Source organism: Podarcis bocagei (genome assembly GCF_964188305.1).
Source record: "Podarcis bocagei genome assembly, chromosome: 1".
NCBI lineage: Eukaryota > Metazoa > Chordata > Lepidosauria > Squamata > Lacertidae > Podarcis > Podarcis bocagei.
In genome coordinates, this window is record NC_138125.1 from 19,188,186 (window position 1) to 19,203,176 (window position 14,991).

Consider the following 14,991-nt stretch of genomic DNA (forward strand, 5'->3'; position numbering starts at 1 on the left):
CACTTTCCCAGCTAAGCAGAAACTACAGTACTGTCGCAGCTATTATGTAGTCCATGGGGAATAGTGGTTAAAGTGTTGGATTTGGACTAAGGACCGCTTAGTTCAGACCCCCCTGCAGCCATAAAGCTCAACTTCCATCAGTTGCTAAGTCAGTCTGACTTATCTCACAAGGCTTTTATTGAGAATGACTTGGGCAGGATCCATACCATACATTTAAAGCCCCGTGATACCCTTTTAAACAGTCATGACTTTCCCCCAAAGAATTCTGGGAGCTGTAGTTTGTTAAAGGTGCCTCTCACAGAGCTACAGTGTTCTGTATTCAGTGGTCTGTGTTTGCCTGAGCTTTAGTCTGGACTAAGGATTCTGACCCTGATGTTGGGAAAGATGGAGGGCACAAGGAGAAGGGGACGACAGAGGACGAGTTGGTTGGACACTGTTCTCAAAGCTACAAACATGAGTCTGACCAAACTGCGGGAGACAGTGGAAGACAGGAGTGCCTGGCGTGCTCTGGTCCATGGGGTCACGAAGAGTTGGACACGACTAAACAACAACAACAACAAGGATTCTGAGCTCCTGTGTTCTGATTTGATACATGATGTCCAATCACAGAACATTTCAGGATTTGGACCTCTGCCATTTGCCCTTGAACTCTGATTCGTGATTCGCAGCTTGGAAGTCTAGACAGCCAATCACACTGGGAGTGGGTCAGGCTTTCAGGAATGTATATAAGCAGTTGCTGTGCCCCTGTTTCCCAGTTATGTAGTTCAATAAAGGTTCTTGCTGTTATCACTGCGTCTTGCCTCTTGGGAACCCACCTACACTTCAGACAGTTTCCAGAGTTCTCTATGAAGCGAGATAAACCACTCTGAAAATTGTAGCTCTGTGAGGGGAATAGGGGTCTCCTAGGATGCTGCACACTTGGACTGCTCAGTTGATTAGGCTGCCCCATGTATTTCTCTCCCTCAAAATCATCCTGTATCTGCAAAGCATCAGCTCTTCCTTGCATGGCTCTTTATGGTATATAACAGACGTAGCTAATTTTGCCATACAAACAGCGCTGCGCTGACAACCCACAAATTATAGCGTAGAATTACTCCAGAGTAAATAAACTCTGGGTTGCCGCCTGAGAGGTGATGATTATTTCGAGACAAATGTCACTTCCCAAGCTATTCCACCCTGCCAACAATCACATGACAAAGTTGAGCCGCACATCAGAAATCAGCAGAAGCAAATATCGTCATAGTTCCATTAGAGATAAAACCCTCACACCGTCAAACCCAACATACTCGCACTAAAACTGGATCAGGGCCACTGGTGCTTAGGTAAATTTTTTGCTAGCTGAAGTACTATGTTGCCCTAAAACAATGAGAGGTGATAAAACTGTTCCTAGAGCTCAGTTAGTAGAGCATGAGACTCTTAATCTCGGGTCATGGGTTCGAGCCCCACGTGGGGCAAATATTCCAGCGCATCCTAAGTATGGACATAATAGCAATCAAATAGCGCCTGTTGGTTGTAAATAAGTGCAGGCAATTTACATTTGGGTATATGCTTTAAGGCACCTGATGAAGGGAAGAAGGCTTATTGCTATCACATGCTTTGCAGCTTCAGGTTCCACCTTCCCCTCCTGTGATTGATGCTGTGCTAGGGTTAGGTCAACTCTGCTCTGATACACAAGCTGTATCAAGTGTAATAGAGTTTAGAGATACCATTCGAACATGACACTGCCTGCTCTAGGTAAAGCAGAAAAAGCTATAATCCTGACAAAAAGCTGGGCCTGGAGGTCTTTCCCCCCAGATGATGATGGTGATCATCATCATGACCACGATCAGGACTGCAGTCGGTAGTAGCTCATCAGACAAAAAACTAATGATTTTTTATAAACGTTGCCATTAGTTTTCCAGAATGGCTTCAGGCCATAAGAGAACAGCTGATTGTGAACTCTGCGGATAGCTTCTTGGCCTCTGTTTTGGAAGATCAGCAGCAGTTAGCCTTCTGTCAAAAGACAAATTTAAGCCAACCTCTCTGACAGTATTTTTAATTGAGGCTTCTTTTATTATATATATATAGAGAGAGAGGGAGAGAGAAACAGATCTTACGCCAATCCCTGCATCCCAAATTCATAAAGTATTCTTTGTCTTTGTCTTTCTTTGTCTTTTCATCCTTGCTTCAAATAATATATTTCTGCTTATCTCATATAATCCCCCGTCAGTGCTGCATTTTGTCATACATTTTGCAACCAATTTGTTTTTTGTTTTCTTTCAAAAAAAGGGAGTATTTTACAGATTTGGGGTGAGACATGTGAGGAATGGATAGTGTCAGTCGATAGTTTAGTCACAAAGTGGCGCTGGACTTAGTGGTATCTTGGTGGAGTCTGGAGTACCTGTTTCCTTATTGTTTAAGGCAGAACATAAAGTTCTTGTCTAGTTCCTGAGTGTTGGGTCCTCTAAGCCTTCCATGACACACAGATCTGGGAACTACGTAATAATGGTTTTTTCTCCGGTAAGCTATGAGCAGAACTGCAGTTGACTTTACACCACTATTGCATGGTGTGTTTTTCATTTGTCAATTTCAATATGTTTTATGCACACCAGTGGGAGTGACACAGTTGCTGTTGGTAGGGCAGGCAAAGGCCATTTTAGTAACCTTCCTCCACCCCCACCAAATAAATATATATATGCACTTACTCACTTAAGAATGACTGCCCAGTTACTTTCCATAAAAAGTAAAAAACCCAATGTGTTTATTATTTCCTTTGGATTGGAAGTTTTTAGTTATGGCGGTGGGGCATGAACTCTTACATCGCTTAAACGCTGGTGATTAGAAAGAGGGTGAGATTAAAGAGACAACAGTTATTTAGTTAGCACCATAACACTTCTTCATTTTAAATGCTTTAATGCAAATAGGTTAACATTTTATATATATATATGTGTGTGTGTGTATATATATATATATATATATATATTTGCTTTCGTAGATTTTCACGGGTACAGGAATGCAGGTTTTGGTGTCTTCGGGTGTCTTCCCGTGTAAGAGTTGGGGTGTCTAGGCGACGTTTCGACGAGGTCTCACTCGTCATCTTCAGGCTGGTGCTTTCGGCTTCTTGTTACTGGAACAGAGCAGGATCTCAGTGTTTGAGTTCCTATAAATACTGTTGAGGGGGTGTGGTGTATAGCCTCCAACGTTCTGGGCAGAGAGGAAGTTCCCAGGATAGTGTGCCTTTTCTTCTTTTGTTCATTAATTACTTGAGGGATATCTTGAGTGATTTCTTGAGTGATATTCTGAGTACCACTTAGGAGGGTCATTAGGTGTGGATTAGTTGCTAAAGCTTTCGTGTCTTGACCTCTTGAGCTTGTGAAGAGTTTTTTTTTTTTTTCTGAGAAGATGGTTGTACTGCAAATAGTTGTGCTCTGGCTTGGCTTCGTGTATAGGGGCGAGCTGTGGTTTTGTGCCCTGTGCCAGCCAGATCTGTGTAGGGATTGCAGGGGGGTGCAGCATCCGGAGGTGCCACTATGGTTTGGCTACTGGATGGTGTCTGTAATTTATCTGTGGAGAGGGTCTGGGTTTGGGTCTGGTGTGGTTGATTGGAGATGGCGTTCTGTGTGCCTCTGGTTCTGGTGTCGGTTTTTGTGGGGAGGGCTAATTTCCAGATGTCTGGCAGGCGGGACGTGTCGTCACGCTTGTTCATGTTGTGAGGGTGTTTCTCTATCTCGATGGCTTCCATGATTATTCTCTTGTGGTGATGTTCCATGTTAAAGAGCAATTTGGAATCTGCAAAATTAATTTCGTGTCCTGTTTCTTTCATGTGTTGGTAAAAAAACTTCCTCTCTTTACCAACACATGAAAGAAACAGGACACGAAATTAATTTTGCAGATTCCAAATTGCTCTTTAACATGGAACATCACCACAAGAGAATAATCATGGAAGCCATAGAGATAGAGAAACACCCTCACAACATGAACAAGCGTGACGACACGTCCCGCCTGCCAGACATCTGGAAATTAGCCCTCCCCACAAAAACCGACACCAGAACCAGAGGCACACAGAACGCCATCTCCAATCAACCACACCAGACCCAAACCCAGACCCTCTCCACAGATAAATTACAGACACCATCCAGTAGCCAAACCATAGTGGCACCTCCGGATGCTGCACCCCCCTGCAATCCCTACACAGATCTGGCTGGCACAGGGCACAAAACCACAGCTCGCCCCTATACACGAAGCCAAGCCAGAGCACAACTATTTGCAGTACAACCATCTTCTCAGAAAAAAAAAAAAACTCTTCACAAGCTCAAGAGGTCAAGACACGAAAGCTTTAGCAACTAATCCACACCTAATGACCCTCCTAAGTGGTACTCAGAATATCACTCAAGAAATCACTCAAGATATCCCTCAAGTAATTAATGAACAAAAGAAGAAAAGGCACACTATCCTGGGAACTTCCTCTCTGCCCAGAACGTTGGAGGCTATACACCACACCCCCTCAACAGTATTTATAGGAACTCAAACACTGAGATCCTGCTCTGTTCCAGTAACAAGAAGCCGAAAGCACCAGCCTGAAGATGACGAGTGAGACCTCGTCGAAACGTCGCCTAGACACCCCAACTCTTACACGGGAAGACACCCGAAGACACCAAAACCTGCATATATATATATATATATATATATATATATATATATATATATATGGGCAGAAAATCATTTAGTGCTCATTAAAAGTGATTACAAATTAGAATGTTTGACCTTGGGAAGCTCGGCTGGGGAGGAGCATCATTTAATGGCAGAACCTTCTTCTGGACAGTCTAGTCAGCACCAGTTTAGATGCCCCAATGCTCAGTAAAGAGGCAGCTTCATATGCCCACATATTCTTCTCTAATCCAAAATATGGCAATAAGTAAGACTTTAAAGGAGAACTGAGTCCCACCCATTCCATCACAAATTAAAAAGTTCATGAAATAACAACAACAACAACAACAACAACAACAACAACAACAACAACAATTTATTTATACCCCACCCATCTGGCTGGGTTTCCCCAGCCACTCTGGGTGGCTCCCAACAGACTAATTAGAAGAAGAAGAAGAGTTTGGATTTGATACCCCGCCTTTCACTCCCTTTAAGGAGTCTCAAAGCGGCTAACATTCTCCTTTCCCTTCCTCCCCCACAACAAACACTCTGTGAGGTGAGTGGGGCTGAGAGACTTCAGAGAAGTGTGACTGGCCCAAGGTCACCCAGCAGCTGCATGTGGAGGAGTGGAGACGCGAACCCGGTTCCCCAGATTACGTGTCTATCGCTCTTAACCACTACACCACACTGGCTCTCCAATTAAACAGAATAAAACATTAAACATTTAAAAATTCCCTAAACAGGGCTGCCTTCAGATGTCTTCTAAATGTCAGATAGTTGTTTATTTCTTTGACACCTGATAGGAGGACATTCCACAGGGTGGGAGCCACTACCGAGAAGGCCCTCTGCCTGGTTCCCTGTAATTTTGTTAATAATAATAATAATTTTTTACATCTCAACTACGTACCATCATCCTGTTTCTACTGCTTCAGAGAAGTGGAGCAACTCTCACTATGTTACAGCTTGCAGTCCAGTTCATGCTATTTATCACTGCAGTTTAAACAGCGCTGTTTATTCGTATCTACTATTGCCTGGATTCAGAATTCCCTTCCATGATCGGAATGGTTCTTTTCCCAGAAGGCCTTGTGATCCTGCTGGAGGAAGAGGGCAACTCCAGGGCAGGTTGGTAGGTGGCCAAGGGGCCTTCTGACAGCGAGAACATCTGGTGAGTGAACTCAGGATCGAAGCAGATCCTATAACTACAAGCTGGACTGCGGACAGGATTGTGGCTAGCTTATGCTTCCTCTCTTCCCCTTCATTTTGTGTAATGGGCATGGCTTTCCACGTCAAATCAACTCTTCTTACGAAGATGAAGCACATAGCTCATTTCACGTGGTTTTGCTACACAAGTTGAATTTTGTTACTTGGACAAAATTCCATGACAAAATTCAAAAGTTTCATTTCCGATTCCCAATTCTGATTTTCATCCCCCGCGTCCCCATTAGCTTAACAGCATTCATATGTGATGATCCCTCACTGAAACTGATTTCTCACTTTTGTTTCAGCTTGTGTACTGTATTGTTAACAGTCTAGCCATTTGTGGGGGTGCCCTTCAGGGACTGGAAAAAAACACACCATGTAGTTATTTATTATTTTTTTAAAAAGACAGTCCTTGTCTCCAAAAGTGAACAGATGGAAGGTGAATTTTGAAAGGACTGTACCTTTCTTTAAATGTCAGTTATTGTGTTGGATTTCATTATGTCTATTTGGGACAGATGGCAATGTTTAGGATCTGGACTTGGTTTATACCTATTACTGACACTCTAATGCTTGGAGAAATTGTCTATCAGCTAAGATGCTTCTTTTGGCGATTTGTCATGGGGAGAGCAAATTGCTCCATAGCAATATATGCAAATTGTAGATGATATAACAGTAATGTTGGCAAATTATCCCTTGCCCATGAAGAAAGGATGCTGTTAGCAAATCACCATGTACCTGAAAACAGACACAGGAACTAGCTGAAATGGCCATCCTATTTAGACATTAAAAACATATGATAATCACATGAGACTGGCAAGTGGGGAGGTGCACATATCCCCCCCAGCATGAGGCAATCACTTCACATGACAGGTGTTGGGTAGGGGACAACACTGGCTGCTTCTCTGCTGCCCTTCCTGCTGCCCCCTCAAGCCATTCTCCTTTGTTGGAGCTCAGAACTCTGTTCCACATGTGTGTGGCGCACCCTCTATACTGGGCTGCTGCCCTCAGGTGTCCAGCCCCATTGCCAGAGTTGAACTAAGAAGCAACTATTGGTCCAACTGGATTCTGTATGCAGTCATACCTCATGTTACATTTGCTTCAGGTTGTGCGTTTTCAGGTTGCGTCCCGTGGCGACCCGGAAGTACCGGAAAGGGTTACTTCTGGGTTTCGCCCCTCGCGCATGCGCAGATGCGCAAAATGATGTCACACGCATGCGCAGAAGTGGCGAATTGAGACCCGCAGGTGTGGGTTGTGTTTTGGTCATGTTGCGAACAGACCTCTGGAACGGATCCCGTTCACAACCAGAGGTACCACTGTATGAGATTTGGGGGGGGGGGCGGCGGGAGTAAGCACCATTTTGTTCTTTGCCTCAGGCAGCAAAATGGTACAGGCCTTGGTGGCACACATAGCTCTCTGACCACCAACATAGGGGAATGGCTGGGGGACTCAGGATGAAATGGCACTGTGTGTGTGTGTGTGTGCGCGCGCGCGTGCGCGTTACTGTAGCCCTCCACAACTACTTCCTCAGATGCCTGCCTGTCTATGTTCCTTCAACAGCCCTTGAGTGTTGCTGCACCTTAAACATGCGCCTCAACAATGCAAGGCCCGGGAGAAAGTTGTTATATTTAAGAGATGGCACCCACGTTTGAAACACCACCCCCAATATAAAGCTGCAGAGATATATAATTACATATAATAGCAGCCTCAGCTTCTAAACGAGGATATACAGGCTACTCAATAGGTAGTTCTTGGGAAAGTGTGTATCTGCCGATAGCAGCTCCGCCACCTGAAATATTCATGCTTTTGTAATTGTTCAAATCAAATCTCCATCTACAAAGGAACGTCCTCGGTTTCAGAAATGATGGAACGTGGAGGAGTCTAAGCATGTTTCTTGATTGGGGGGTGGGGAGAAAGAAAGAAAAGAGAGAGAGAGAGAGAGAGAGAGAGAGAGAGAGAGAGAGAGAGAGAGACGCCGAACAAAATAAGATTATAAAAGAAGCCCCAAAAAGTCACACTTTAATATTCCACTCTCATTTTCATCAATCACTGAAGCAATACCCCCTAGATCAGTGCATTAACTTGTTTATCTTTTACAACGAGGGGAGAGGGGGAAAAAAACTTCATAGCTTCATCATTCATTCCAGAGTGAGGGGGGAAAAAACAAAAGCCAGCCACCGAAATTTGCATGGTGCTCAATTATACATTAGTGAACATCACTTGGCAATCTGTTCATATCAATTTAATTGGATTTTAATACTGCCTCTGATCTTGTTTTCTAATTAACAGCAGTGCCTGGCAATAAAGCAGAACCATGCACCCAGCAACACCTTTGATCTCAACCATATGGAGCTGCTCCATGCTCTTGGAAAAAAAGTCTCCCTTTCCTCCGATGCAGGCCGAGAAATACCAGGGGCCCCCAGATGGCTGTATACCACTCATGACTGCGACTTCATTGATTATTTTCTCTTCTGATTGGTCCTGATTGAAAATAAATAAAACATGCACTTGGAACTGGATGCAAATTGGTGTCACAATCTTTTGGTTATGTTGATCGTTTTTCTCGGCTCCTTCTTTGGATGACAAGCATTTTAAGTAAACATTAATTGACTCAATGGTCTGTATTAGGAGCACAACTTCTATCACCAAGACCTTGTGCTTTATGTATAGCTACTGTCCTCCAAGCACAACATTTTAATTAGGGCTGAAAGAACCTAACTGTGCATTCCTTATCTTTCCGATGCTATCATCATAGGCAAACTATTTAAGCCTGATTTGAGCACAGCGGAGTGCGATTTATATCTGCTTTTTGATGGCTCGCTGTCGTCAGTGCCTTTATTTTTCTTATATAATTCCCCCCGCCCCTTCCCAGGTCAAACTTGAAGTGCAGCGTGCACAAGGAGAGCAGATGCTGGCACGTCACATTTCATGTGTTCTCTTTAGTAGCTCGCATTCTCGTCAGGTTTCTATGATGGAAGGAATTGATTAGCAGTTTTTTATTCTTCTTGTGTTTGTGCATAAGAGAGGAAGGAAGGGGGGTGAGAGAGGGAAGGAGAGTGGGGAGGGATTTGCCTCGATCCTGGGAATTCTTAACAGGCCAGCCTGTTCCAGACCCTCCAAATGTCCCTATTTTTCCAGGGGCACTCCCAGATTTACAGAAGTCATCTTGGTTTCTGATTTCAACCTGGAATGTCCTGCTTTTCATTAGGACATCCCAATTTTAATTGGAGAAATGTTGGAGGGTATGGAGTTATGCGACCTCCGCAGTAACTATACAACCTTTTTAGAAGACCTTTAGGAGACTGTATGTTGCTGGAAACACTGTATATTACAACTGTATGTAACCTACAAGCTGTGGAACAGCAATTATACTGTCAGTAAAGGGTCTGGTCCTACCTAGAACTGTCTGGTGTTTTACTGTTCCAACATCTAGCGCAATGTCCTTGTTCCCACATTGGCCAACCAGATGCCTATGGGAAACCCAAAAGCAGAAGCATTCTTATTCTTCAACAGACACATATATTTGATGGTTGACTCCAATCCCCAACAGGTTATCATTTGAGTGATATGTAACATTCATTCATTCATTTAAACAAATAAACAAACAAAATTTATATACTGCTTGGTGGTTAAACAACAACTACAGCAACCTCAAAGCTTTTTTTACAAAAACTGTCACCACTACTGCCATTATTATGGTCTCTGCTCCTGAAAATTTAATGCTACCAGCATTCTGTGAGGCCACAATCCAGCACATATTATACATGTCCCATTATTTGTGGTACCTGAGCTCAAAAAAACCACATGAAGTGTTGGTCTATAAATTCAGCACAGCCTAAAATCTCACTTTGCTGGCTGGTGTAATGCAGCCACAATGAAGTGCATTAACTTTGAATGGTGAGCACTTGGTTTGACTAAATGTGTTTTTTACATGACAAAAGCAGGCGGTATTTATTATTTAGCACATTTCAGAGCAACCTCAATAGTGGGCTGCCATCAGTGATGGAGAAACCCCTTTTTGGATGCATTTTGATACTCAGGCTACAGCTGGTTAGATAGCTATGACCATATCTGGACTGGGCTAGTCTGACTACTGGTGATAATTAAGAAAACTTGTCTTGAGGGTGAATAATATTTCTAGGCTAGCCATGTGCCTGTTGCACCTTACAGAGGCCAGTACTCAATTTGAAGGGGCTGTTGGTTCAAAATAAACATACCTCTGAAGGGGCCAGTGGAAGAAACCTAGAGGCACGCAGGTCATCTAGTCACAGGTGTCCTCATTATGGTGAGATGCATTGTATTTCTGTTTTGAATTGCACTAATTATTTCAAATTTGCATCTGTACATATACATTATCATATACATATTAGCAAATTTATGCAAATCTGTATCCTCTTTTGGGGTGATGTCTAAGTCAGTGTTTCCCAACCTTTTTTGGGCAAAGGCACACTTGTTTCATGAAAAAAATCTCGAGGCACACCACCATTACAGCCCCGTGACGTCAGCACGCAGCGTCACGCCGGGAGGGACATGAATTGCTAGCAAATTACATAATCACCTCCTTGAGGGCTGGCTCATCTTCTCCGAAGGCAGAACCCCATTAATTAACAGCACAGACTCACACCATAGCCAAGACGAGGGGGGGAAACCTCAGTCATGCACAGTCATGCACATGTGGGGGCTAAATGAGGACGAAGACCGGGCAGAGAGCAGGGTTCAAATCACCCCTCCTGGCCAGGACAATCCCTGGGTGCTCCCTTGGGCCACTCGCCTGACCCACCTCACAGGGCTGTTGTTGCGAGGATAACACGGGGAGAACCACGCGCGCCCCCGGGAGCTCCTTGGAGGAGAAAGCGGGCGATGAATGCAATGCACAAAATATATGAGAGGCGACCAGGTTTTGCAGGTGAGGGGCCCCCGCCAGCCTCCGCTTCCAACACCCGGCGCAACGACGCCGAAGTTTCCCCCGGGGCTCGGCTCGGGGAGCAGCGCTGCTCCCCCCGGCTCCCCTTCGCCCTCCCGGCTCTCTCTGCCGCCCACTGGGGACCCCCTCACCTGCCAAGTCCGGAGCGCCGGTGGAAGTTGCATGCATGCATGCAGGGCGCCGCGTTGCCATTGCATTGCACTGCACTCCATGCAACGCCTGCACGCATGCATTGCCTTGCACGCCCGACAAGGGGTCTCCCTGCGGTCCGATGCGTCCCCTCCGGCGCGGATGCAGCATTGCAAAAATAACCCCCCCCCGACGCAGCCCTACCTGGGGGGCAGCCTCCACCTCCGCCGCTCCGCCTCCGCGGGGATCCCCGGGCTCCATCCTGCCGCCCGATCTCCGCGGGGGCGCAGGCAGGCTGTGCGGGGTCTGCGTGGAAGAGCCCCTGCCCGCCCGGCCGCTGCCGCCGCGCTCATTCCATGGCCGGGAGAAGAGCGCTTCAAACAAAATGCCCGGCCCGCCAGGCCACGCTGGGAAATGTAGTTCGCGCACCCTGCGCGGGCGCGGAGCCCAAGGGCGAGGGGACTACAGATCCCGGCAGCCCCCGCACCAGGGACGGAGGGGGAGAGGCCGGGTGCAGGGATGGAGGGACGGGTGGGCGAGCGAGTGAGTGAGTGGCAGCCACCAAGCCTTGGCCGAGAGCCAGGAAGGGCCTCCCCGGAGGAGGAGGAGGAGGAGGGAGGCGCAGAGCGGGAGGGAGGGAGGGAACCCCAGGGGTCATCTAGTGACGGCGCCCCAATCTAAAATTTGACGTAAAAAAAAAACAAAAAACATTCGAATTTTTTAATTTTTCCTGCGGCACACCAGGCAACATCTCGCGGCACACTAGTGTGCCACGGAACAGTGGTTGGGAAACACTGGTCTAAGTGGCCACCCTATTCTTTTTTTAAAAAAATATTTTTATTTGATTTTCAAAGAAAATAGAAATACAGTGGACGCTCGGGGTGCAAACGTGATCCGTGCGGGATGCACGTTCTCAACCCGCAGCATCCGCAACCTGCAGCAGTGCATCTGCACACACGGGGGTTGCGATTTAGCGCTTCTGCGCATGCAAAAAACACGATTTAGAGCTACTGCGCATGCACGACCGGCAAAACCCAGAAGTAACCCGTTCCAGTACTTCCAGGTTTCGGCAGTCCATAACCCAAAAAAAACGCAGCCTGAAGCATCTGTAACCCGAGGTATGACTGTAATCAAAACAAACAGAAAATAAAAAATAAAAATATACAACAACAACAACAGTGCAGTACTCAATCCAAATAATGAGATTACTCTGAATCTCTTGACTTCCCCCCATCTCATCCATGGGTCCTTTTGTTTCTAATTTCAACTGCATATAAATTCTTCTCCAAATTTCCATCATCCTAAATTATCTATAATCAATTACATTATAAGTATATTTAAAATCCTGCTAATGCTTTGACCTGTTTACAATGGTTTTGTATGTACATTATAAACATTTCCCATTCTTTTATAAATTTATTGTCTTCTTGATTCCTGAGCTTCCCAGTTATTTTTGCCATTTCGGCATAGTCCATTAACTTGGTTTGCCATTTTTCTCTGGTCAGAGCTAGTGGCCACCCTGTTCTTACCCTATGATGTGTTTCAGGTTACAGTGGCCTCGCAAGACGAAATTAATCCGTTCCGCGAGTCTCTTCGTCTTGCGGTTTTTTCGTCTTGCGAAGCACGGCTATTAGCGGCTTAGCGGCTATTAACGGCTTAGCGGCTTAGCGGCTATTAACGGCTTAGCGGCTTAGCGGCTATTAACGGCTTAGCGGCTTTAAGAAAAAGGAAACAAACTCGCAAGAACTTGCAAGACGTTTCATCTTGCGAAGCAAGCCCATAGGGAAATTCGTCTTGCGGAACGACTCAAAAAACGGAAAACTCTTTCGTCTAGCGAGTTTTTCGTCTTGCGAGGCATTCGTCTTGTGGGGCACCACTGTATTAGCACGTCCCTGGAAGGGGCAGCTTCAGAGCTAATTTTCCTATTGACTGGGGCTAAATATTTAATTTATTGCATAGACTCATAGAATCGTCGAGTTGGAAGGGACCCCAAGAATCATTTAGTCCAACCCCCTGCAATGCAGGAATCTCAGAGAAAGCATCCATGACAGATGGCCATCCAACCTCTGCTTAAAACCCTCCAGGGAAGGAAACTCTGCAAAATTTAATACTCCCCTTTGCCAAAAGGTCACAGGATGATTTATGTCACAGTAACATAATCAGCACAATGTGTATTCCATAACATAATAGCCATACAATACAAAAAATTTGAGGCAGTCAGATAAATGCAAGTCATAATAATAATAATAATAAGCACTACATAATACATAATGCTAGGTGATGCATAATCACACGTGGTACATAATGAGTAACACATAACGAGCAGCAGCCTCAGATTATTCACATTGTCATCCCAGCAATAAACACCACTCAACCTCTACAAAATGCAAGATCTAATAACATAAGTTATTGTCGACTCATGTGCCAGCATGGCTTCTGCAAGGCAAGTCCTGTCTCATGAACCTATTAAGAGTTCTTTGAGTCTGTTTTCAGGCACGATTCAAAGTGCTGGTTACCACCTATAAAGGCTTACATGGCTTAGCATGGTCCAAGCAGTCTGAAAGACCATATTCCCTCATTGTGTCCCGTTCTGGGTGCCACAATATAAGAAGGATATTGACAAGCTGGAACGTGTGCAGAGGAGGGCAACTGTAGAAAAACAGCACTAGATAAGACTCTTTCCAAATCTATCCCTGTTCCTTTCAGTTCCAAGCATGGGCACAAGTACCGATTCCCCACCTCTCCGTCTTCCAGCTAGACTGCAGCATCTCATTCCCATCATCACCAAGAGGGGGTGGATGCACATCATCTCCCACGAATACTTAGCCTGCCACACCTTAGATGCCCACGAATGACCTTTGCAATGGGTCTCTCTCTCACTCTCCCCCCCTCCAATTATCTTGTTTTTCATGGAAGAAAAGTGGAAGAAATGTATTGCTTGAGAGAGGATTTTCTAAAAAGAGAAAAAGAGGTGGCTATAAAAAAAAATTAAAGTCCAGCTTCAATATGCTGATAAATTAACAATATGTTTGCTTCTATGGAGTGCAGTGACATTTTACTGATGACGGAGCAGAGCTGATAAACAACAAGGGTTTCCTGTGAAACACGGACAGGAAGCCTTTGCTGATTGGCTACTTGTGCCTGGATTCCTCTTGTGGTTTCAGTGTGCCCTGGGACCTGCTGCCCTTGTCATCATTAGTATGCTGAGATGCCATTTTGATCTTTACTGCAAATTTCCTTCCTCTGATAGTGCATTAGAGATGGGGGTATGATGCTCCCTGATTTGCTTACGAAGTAGTTGCTGCTGGTGTTTCTGGTTATGAACCTGTTCTCTCTCCCTGCTCTTGCCCCCATCCCAACCCTCCACAAAGTCTTGGAAGAGTCCCCTTTTCTGTGCCTATAATTTTCTCTCTTTCTCATTTTAAAAACTTCTGGAACCCCATCCCCCAGTAAACAGCACCTTCAGGGACAAATAGAAGCACAAGAGGAGGGGGGGGGGTGATTTTTTTAGCAGGTTCCCTGCTTCCAGATCAGGGTGTATCAGTTCCCTTTTCTCCAAAATAAAAAGAGGCTAGTTTAAACACACTTTTTTTTTTTTAAAAAAAAGTGTGAATAGTTATTCACACGTAGTTTGCCTTACTAAGGGACCACACCCAGGAGATCTTCTGATTTTGTGCCAATATAAGTTGACTCTTCCTTAAAACTGGGGGGATATAAAACACCCACGCACTGGCAGGTGTTCTTGTTTCTTTTCTTTTTTTTTTTTAAAAAAAGATTATTGATACGTACGCCAGTTTAAGACCAGAGTTAAGGCGCCAGCTCCATAGAGCCAGGAAATTGGAAGTTTAAGCAGAGGCTTGACAACCATATGTCAGGAGTGCTCTGATGGTGTTTCCTGCTTGGCAGGGGGTTGGACTCGATGGCCCTTGTGGTCTCTTCCAACTCTATGATTCTATGATTCTAAGGCTGATGCCTTAACAGATGTGCCCTTTGATTGGTAATGATGGCATGCAATGTCACAAATTGTGCTTTCTTGCGATTTATTCTCAATGTGTCTGCACACACATTTCCACAGTAATTCAGGTGGAATACCTGGGCCTGGCAAATACGTCTTA